This window comes from Mus caroli, chromosome 14, assembly GCF_900094665.2.
Source record: "Mus caroli chromosome 14, CAROLI_EIJ_v1.1, whole genome shotgun sequence".
NCBI lineage: Eukaryota > Metazoa > Chordata > Mammalia > Rodentia > Muridae > Mus > Mus caroli.
Window position 1 is genome coordinate 83,486,881 of NC_034583.1, and position 9,286 is coordinate 83,496,166.

Below are 9,286 nucleotides of genomic sequence, written 5' to 3' on the forward strand. Positions count from 1 at the left end.
TTGAAAAAGCCCTGTCCTTCCTTCTTTATCTTTCCATTGTAAGGATTTTGCACTTATAGTTGGGGTAGCCTCATATCCTAATCCTTGTAAGATATGTGATGATTGATTAAGAGGCCAAGAAGCAGGCCACCAGTTACTGGATACAATGCTTTTATCCTCTCCTGTATCCATTATACCTTGAAAGGTTTTTCCTTCTATCTGTAATTGTAAAGTGGGATGATTATCCAAATCTAAAGATATGTAGGCCACGTTAGTTCCTGTAGAACCAAGTCCCTTATCCCTTCTGGGATTCTGGTTACTAGACAACATGTTATGCAAACTAGGAAGAATCAACAATTGAGCAATGCGATCTCCAGGAGAAATGACCACGATACCTTAGGGTGCAGAACACATAATCTTAACCTGTCCCTCATAATCTGAGTCTATAACTCCAGGATGTATTACCGATCCTTTCAAGGCAGAAGAGGACCTTCCCAACAGTTGGCCCACTGTATCCTTTGGTAAGGGACCTCTAAAATCTGAGGGAATAGGTTGGCACTCCATTTGTGGTGTAAGAATTATTCTGGAGGTGGCACAGATGTCCAATCCTGCTGAACCCAGAGTGGCTCTCCTCTGTCTTTGGGTGGCCTCATGGACACTGTGGTCTGAAGTGCCCTATACATTTGAGGGGCCTGGGGACGGGGGCCCCTCACTCCATTTTTTGGCTGTTGCATTTTAAACTGAGGTATCAGTCTTCCTGTTATGTCTCTGGTTGATCTGCATTCATTTACCCAATGTCTTCCTTTCCCACATTTTGAGCAAATGCCTGGTAATTTCTTTTCAAACCTATTCTTTCTACCCTTTGTACACTGCTTTTGCACATGACCTGTTTTTCCACAATTATAGCAGGTTATTCCTTTTGTTTGCACCATCAAAACTGCAGCAGCCAGCCCTGCATTTGAAAGTGGTCCTCCTATTTCTCTACAGGCTTTCATCCACGCCTGTAGTCCTTTCCCTTTCCAAGGTTTGATAGCATTTCTGCATTCCTTCGTACATTGCTCATAAACTAATTGTTCAATTAATGGCATTGCAGCCTCAGAATTACCAAATATGCGTCCTGCTGCTTCCATCATGCGAGCCACAAATTCAGAGAATGGCTCATTTGCTCTCTGAATAATTTTTGTCAGATTACCAGATACCTCTCCTCAATTAGGCAATGCTTTCCAAGCTTTCACTGCTGCCTGATGATCTGATCATAGACTTGCACTGGGTATCGTAATTGATTGTTTGTCCATATACCCTGACCTGTAAGCATTTCAAAACTTCATGCTGGTTGCCCTGCAGTAGCATTAGCACAGACCTGACTCAAACACAGATCATGCCATATAGACTTCCAGACTAGATACTGTCCCATAGTAAGACATGCCTTTACCACACTCATACAATCAGAAGGAGTCATGGCATGGTGAGCCAGTCTATCAATTTGGGACTGAGTAAAAGAAGCATTGACTCCATAAGTCCTTACTGACTCTGCTAAATCTTTCACTTGTTTATGCAATATTGGCTTATAATATCGCTGTTGAGCTTGATCCTGAAAAACAGGAAAAGCCTGACATATTTTACACAACCCTTTAGGGGTGCAAAAAGAGTAGCCACTGCCAATTGTTTTCTTTTCTGTATAAGGTGGAGGTAGTGGGGGAGCCATTGTACTCCTCCCTACGGGCCCGTATTTCACCTCCTCATACTCAGCTGTAGCCTCCTCCAAATCTTCCTCCTCCCCTCCTGATAGTTTCGAATCTTCCGTACTAGATAATTCTATCTCAAAGTCCTTGAGAGGAGGGTAAATTGACTTAATTTTGTTATCTTTTATATCTTTATATTTTATATTATCTATTGTATCTTCATATTTTAGTTTCTTTTCTTTTTCTCTTTTTATATCTTTTATATTACTTATTTTTCTGCACGAGCCTTCTATTTCATTTCTCTCTGTTTCTGACATACTTTCCTGTTGCTCCTGTAAAAGTTGTTGCCCTTCCTTAACAGCTAGCTCACATTTCTTGTCCTGGATACAAGCCTTAATCAGCTTCCATAAGGGCCTTGTTCCTGCTCTCACTTTTCCTTCTGCCTCCTCTCTCGCTATATCTCTCCCTAACATTTCCCAACTAGGTAGCATCAGCGACCCAGTGGGCGCAAACCAAGGAGCGAGTCTGTCTATTTCTTTTAAGAACCCTCTCACTGTGCTTTCAAAAATCTTTTTTTTTTAATATTTTTTATTACATATTTTCCTCAATTACATTTCCAATGCTATCACAAAAGTCCCCCATACCCCCCCCCCACTGCCCTACCCACCCATTCCCACTTTTTGGCCCTAACGTTTCCCTGTACTGGGGCATATAAAGTTTGCATGTCCAATGGGCCTCTCTTTCCAGTGATGGCCGACTAGGCCATCTTTTGACATATATGCAGCTAGAGTTAAGAGCTCCGGGGTACTGGTTAGTTCATAATGTTGTTGCACCTACAGGGTTGCAGATCTCTTTAGCTCCTTGGATACTTTCTCTAGCTCCTCCATAGGGGGCCCTGTGATCCATCCAATAGCTGACTGTGAGCATCCACTTCTGTATTTGCTAGGCCCCGGCCTAGTCTCACAAGAGACAGCTATATCAGGGTCCTTTCAGCAAACTCTTGCTAGTGTAAGCAATGCTGTCATCATTTGGAGGCTAATTATGGGATGGATCCCTGGATATGGCAGTCTCTAGATGGTCCATCTTTTTGTCTCAGCTCCAAACTTTGTGCTTTCAGAAATCTTTAAACCTCGTTCTTTGTGCAAGGCTTGCACCGGCCCCACTAACGGTGTAGACTGGCCAGTACCCATACTCGTCCTGGACTAAAGCATCCTTGAGGTACTCACTTATCTACGTGAGGTTCTTAGCCTCAAGGTCGATCCACGAGTTTATCTACCCTTGCTTTATGATCTTATGTGTCTGCCAAGCTACTCCCAGCAGATACACTCATGTCCAGGGCGATGGCAATTAAGGCAATGGCACAATATCAAGGCAAGAAAGAAAGCAAGCAACACAACCCCAGCGACAATTACAGGATCTACTGTGTAGGAAAGCATACCTCTCAGAGACTCACATTAATTTATTTTTCCTTCCGGTACCACCGTTCCCCAGCTGAAGAGTTCGGAATCCATGCAGTTGAATCCTTCTCAACAGTCTGTGTTGNGGGAACACTTCATTAACCGCTCCTTCCCCACGATGCAGTTCTGAATCCTCCCTGTAACAAGGGGTCTTCACTCATGCCTGAAGATGTTTCTTTTCCCGGGTTTTCAGCACCACTTGTGAGCACCCGAATCACCAGCAAGAGCGATGCCACAACAGGATCCTTCTGCACACATTTATTGGGAGAATTTGATTGCAGAGGCAAAAATACCCCGAGCCCCAGAAATGGCGCTACTTATATAGGCCTAGTAGTGACGTATCCATACCTGATTGGTTATGCTACCATTACCTCATTAATATGCCTCGGGCTAGGCAGTGACTCAGCAAAAAACTCTTATGCACATGAGCACATTGGTTGTTTACCCATAATCATGGGTGGTGGCCAGTGGTAGCCAGCGCCATCTTGTAATGGTGTTTGTGGCTTCCCACACACACTGAACATGGTAGAAGAGAAAGTGGGGGAATAGAGTTGAACATACTGGAAAGAGATCATTTTGGAAACAAAACACCAATAGTGCAAGAACTAAGACTGACTGCTAATAAATAGAATCTTGTGAAAAATATAGGTGAAGAATACTGTCCGTAGGATAAAATAGGAAAAAGGTTTTCCCCATCTCCAGATCTGATGGAGGGCGAATATATAAAATGTACAAGAATTCAAAATATTAGGTATCAGTAAACCAAACAATCCAGTTAAAAATGAGGTACAGATCTAAACAGAAAATTCTTAGTAAAGAGAAATGGCTGAGAAACACTTAAAGAAATGTTGAAATCTTTAGCCACAAGAGAAATGCAAGTCAAAACTATTTTTGAGATTCCATCTTACACTGTCAGAATGGCTAAGATCAATAACCCAAATGACAGCTCATCCTGGTCATGATGTGGAACAAGCAGAACACTCCTTCATTTCTGAGGAGAGTGAAAACTCACAGCTTTTGTGGAAATCAATGGTATTTCCTCAGAAAAAAAAATCAGTCAATTGATCTATTAAAAGACCTAGCCATACTGCTCTTGGCATATACTCAAAAAATGTTCCCACTTGACACAAGTATACTTGCTCAATTATGTTCATAGTGGCTTTATTCTTAATGATCAGAAACTGGAAACAATCTTAGATGTCCCTCAACCAAAGAATGTAAAAAGAAAATGTGATATATACATATATGTGTATATATATATATATATATATACATATATATATATATATATATATATATATATATATATATATGTGTGTGTGTGTGTGTGTGTGTCACACACACACATACATACACAACGGGATATTACTCAACTGTTAGAAAAAATGCCATCAGAAAAATAGTATGCCTATTGATGGGATTAAGAGTAATCATCCTGAGCAAGGCAGCTCAGAAGGAAAAAGATAAATATGGTATGGATATTAGCTGTTAAATAAAGGATATTTACTCTATAGTCCAGAGACTGTGAGAGGCTAGGCTCTAGGGAGGAGACACTGCTCTCTCCAGGAAAGAGAAAAAGAGCTACATTATGCAGAGCCAGTTTGGGTGTGGATGGAAACAAGTGCAATGAGGTACTGAAGAGAGGAACTGAGGGAGAAACAACTAGATTAGGAGGGCACTGAGGGCATGGTGTGGAATTCTAGTGTAGTAGAAACATTCTGTGCCACAAAAGTTCTACCCAAACCTGTTCTGCCAGCAAGATATGCTGGGGCAATGGTGTCTCAGAGGTTTTGGGGTGGCCAACCAATCAACTATGACTAGATGGCCAGGAACCAGAATATGGATGTCTAAGAAACCTCGGGCAGAACCAAACAAGACTGAAAAAAAAAAAGTCCATGAAATGATTTCTAATGGTAGTCTCCTATATCTGTACCTAGCCTAATCACAGAGGCTTATTCTGACAGCTGATAGGTGGATGGCCAGTAATCTGCAGCAGAAGGGGAGAAAGGATTTTAGTAGCCAAAGAGGTTGAAGACCCCTGGAGAACAGTGTTCACAGAATCAACCAAGCTCAAACATCAATGGGAAAAAAGTTCCTTGGTCCTGTGAAGGCTTGATGTTCCAGTGTTGGAGAATGCAAGTGAGGGAGGGAAGGAGGGAGTTGGTGGGTGGGTGGCGGCACAGCCTCGTAGAAGCTGGAGGAGGGGAAATAGGATATGGGGTTTCTGGGAGGTGGGGAGTCAGGAAAAGAGATAACATCCAATAAGGAGAGAGAGGAGAGAGAGAGAAAGAGAGAGAGAGAGAGAGAGAGAGAGAGAGAGAGAGAGAGAGAGAGAGAGAGAGAGACTTGCCAGGTATTCTGCATGTATGTTGTGGTAGTTTAGCTTGGGGTTTTTTTGGTGGGACTTCTAGCAGTGAAACTGGAGATTTCTCTGACTTGTTTGCCTCCTCTTGGCACCTTTCCCCCTTTACAGTGTTGCCTTGTCCAGCCTTTGGTGCCTAGTCTTATCATTTAGTGTTATGCAGTGTTGGGTAGATAGCACTGGGAAGCCTGCCCTTCCCTGAAGGGACATGAAGAAGCAGTGGGTCTCTGGGAGAGGAGAGGTGTGGGCAGAATGCTTTTCTACACTGTGTAAAAATGTATCATTAGCTTGTCCAAATGTTGATTTCTGTGGCCTAATAACTCACCTCAATCTGGACATGGCATTCTAATGCATACACCAGGAATCTCCTGTCTGAAGATTCTGTATATAGTTCTTATGATTTATTCTCTACTTTGTCAATAAATGCTGATCACCCAATGGCTGGGCAGAATAGAGAGAAGGTTTGGATGTCTGCCAGCCAAACTAGAGAGGAAGACTGGGAGATTCAGATCACTTCCCAGTGTGGAGGAATTGCAGCCATGAAGAGTGGGTCCAAAAGGCCAGGTCAATAATAATAAGCAAGTATCATGGGATGGGGCTAGTAGGTAACCAGATTAGCATAGGCAGTAGAGGTAGATGTGACTGTTCAGCTTTTTAGGTGCAGTTTTGAAGTTTTGAATGAATCTTTTTTTTCCATGTGTGTTTATTGGGGAATAGCATAAGGTAAAGAAATACATCCATACATCTACCTGATTAATTTACTGTTTACATTTATATAAAAAATAATATCATTTACAGGAAGTTGGAGAGTAAGTAGAGGGAAGAGAGGCTGGGGGTGGTGGCCTTTGGAGGAGTGGATAGAGGGCAAGCTGGAGTCAGGATGTAGTACATGAAAGAATGAAAAAACAAACAAAAAAGCCTGGAATACTGGTGCTGTTTCTGTAATGCTTTTAGACGGGAGGCAGAAACAGGCGATCCCTGGGTCCCACTGATCAGCAATACCCTGTCTCAGTGAGACACAAGTGTAGATGGCTTCTGAGGAATGACAAATCAGATTGTCTTCTAGTTTCCATATGCATAAAAACTCATTTTCATGAGACTACAATCACACACGCACTTTGCCATCCCCACCCCCACATGAAGGTATTTAGGGCATCCTCAAAGAATAACATCGAATCCTCAAATATTCACAAGGAATATTGCTGCATCTCAGGGTTTACAGTTATTTGTAAAAGAATCAGTTCAGGCTAAAATAGATAATGAATTTATAACTCAAAAACCAAATAATATTTTCCATTCTAATGATAATAGAAAGCACTCTATTATCTTTATCCATTATAATATTTATTCTTCAAAACATTCCTAAGAACTAAATATTACCATTATTATCCTACACATGAGAAGACTGAAATCCAGATGTATTGAGAATCACACTTTCAGTTACATAACAAGCACATGTTAGAGGATGCAAGAGAGAGATCTAGCCCAGGTCTGATTTAAAGATAACAGTGCACTTGACTTTAACCTCTGTTCACATTATGAAATCTTCTGTTTTAGATTTCTTACCTGTCATGTTCAAACCTCTGCTTTCTCCAATAAAATTGGAAAAAATCATATGCTTGGTATGCACAACGGGAAGGCTCAAGTGTCAGGGGCCAGTACAGTTAGTTGCTCATATTCAGGTATCATTCTGTGCAGACTTCAGGACAATGATGTCAATGTGTTCTAGATTAATGTTTCAAAAAACATGAAAGATACAGAGGAAACAGGCTGACTCAAGTAAACCAGTATAGAAAAACAGTTCACACTGTTCTTTCATCTTCTATTTTTGACATGTCACTAAAGCCAGTCAGGGATCAGGTTATTGGCATTCAACTCAATCTTTGAAAACATGTGATAAGATACACAATTCCATACCTCCTCCTGGTGCGAGAAATGTATGTAGCTTACATTGTTTTTTAATAAATGCTGAAAGATTTTGATATTGGAAGCTCATATATGATGAAAATTGTTGGCTCAGGTAAACGATGGAGGTTTATAGAGATCATAAGTGTTTTTCTTATTTAGGGGTTTACTGCTGTGAACACACACCATGACCAAGGCAAATCTTATAAAGAACAACATTTAATTGGGGCTGGCTTACAGGTTCAGTTCAGTATCATTAAAGCTCCTGAATCCAGTAAACACATACTACAGGAGGAGCTGAGATTTCTACATCTTCATCTGGAGGCTACTAGCAGAATAATCCAGGCAGTTAGAATGGGGGTCTTAAATCTCACACCCACAGAGACACACCTACTCCATACCTATTCAAACAGGGCCACAGTTCTAATAGTGCTACTCCCTGGACCAAGCATACACAAACCATCACAGTGTTTATCTCAGACACACACACACACAGAGAGAGAGAGAGAGAGAGAGAGAGACAGAGAGAGAGACAGAGACAGAGACAGAGACAGAGACAGAGACAGAGACAGAGAGACAGAGAACACAAAGGCAAAAGCAGACACCAGAGCACCAAAAGACAGCCACCCTGAAAAGCAAGTTAATCACTTCTCAATTGTAGCCATGAGTTTATTGAACTTCTTTCTAGACTTTGATCTATTTTGCATTTTGACCTCTAGACCCGAAAAGCTGTGCATTTATGTTATTTGAAGCCACCTACTTTAGGATAATATGCTACAGCAGAAATAAAACATTCATATTCAGAGGGTCAAAGATTTTATGGGCAGGTTTTAAAACAATCATGGCCATCATTTCCTGAGAAATGAGACTTAAATCAGTTCATTAAAAACTGGATTATGTTGCTGCCATGTGCTAGCATTGATTACATGCTAATGATATAAACATGAATTAAACATAATTCTTCCCTAAATATACTCACAGATAGTATTCATGTAGGCACTTTCTGAAACTCTAAAGGGCAATATAAATGTAATATATTATGAATCACTTCTCAAGTTTAATATTCAACTCAAGCATTCCTTAGTTTACTAAATCATAAATCAGAATCAATATTTCAACAGATTGGATTTATGCATATATTATGGGTAAATTGCAAACAAATACAGAAGATAATTTTAAAATTAAATGTCAATAGGATTTGCACTAGGCATTTACAATGTCTCCAAGTACAAAAACCTGTTAGAACAAGTAAGCTGTGGTCAGTCTTTATGCAAAATGTGTGCTAATGAGCCTCTAGTACCCAGAAGTCTGGTCTCCAGTGTTATGAGTCTAGGATGGTTCATTCTCTCACGGAACTCTTAACTGAGGCAGCTAACAAGATGTCCAACTGTGATTTGGACACATATCCACTAGAAACTAGATAGAAATTGATAATTTATTTTGTATATGTCATTGAACTGATACTATTAGGTGACAATTTGTGGTCAATGTTGATAGGAGTATGAGTTGAAATGAGCCCCGACCTCCCCCCAAGTGTAATCTTTGTACTCTTACCAGATAAAGCAATATAAAATAAGCACAAGCAGGATCTTCTCAAGTGGGATGTCTATTTTTGTTTTGGCATTTGGTCTTAGAACACCTTTGGACTTTGGGAAACGGTTAACAAACCCCGAAATTGTGACTAGAACATATAATGTTTATATTACATTAAAAATAAAGTTGAGGTGAAATAAATATTTCTTTACAGAAATGTATCCATTCTAATTTTTTTTTTTTTGGACCAAAGTTCATGTTTCAAATGATAACTGACTTAATGTTGGAGCACTAAGAAATCGATGTTCTCAAGAAAGCTTAGAGGAGTGATATTCAGTGGCCTGCTCTGGGTACAGGGGGAGCCCACT

At 40.5% G+C, this 9,286-nt stretch overlaps 1 pseudogene; it reads right to left on the minus strand.

Moving 5' to 3' along the window:
* Positions 1 to 557: 557 nt before the first annotated feature.
* Positions 558 to 1,684, minus strand: LOC110308993 (annotated as a pseudogene).
* Between the last annotated feature and the right edge of the window lie 7,602 nt (positions 1,685 to 9,286).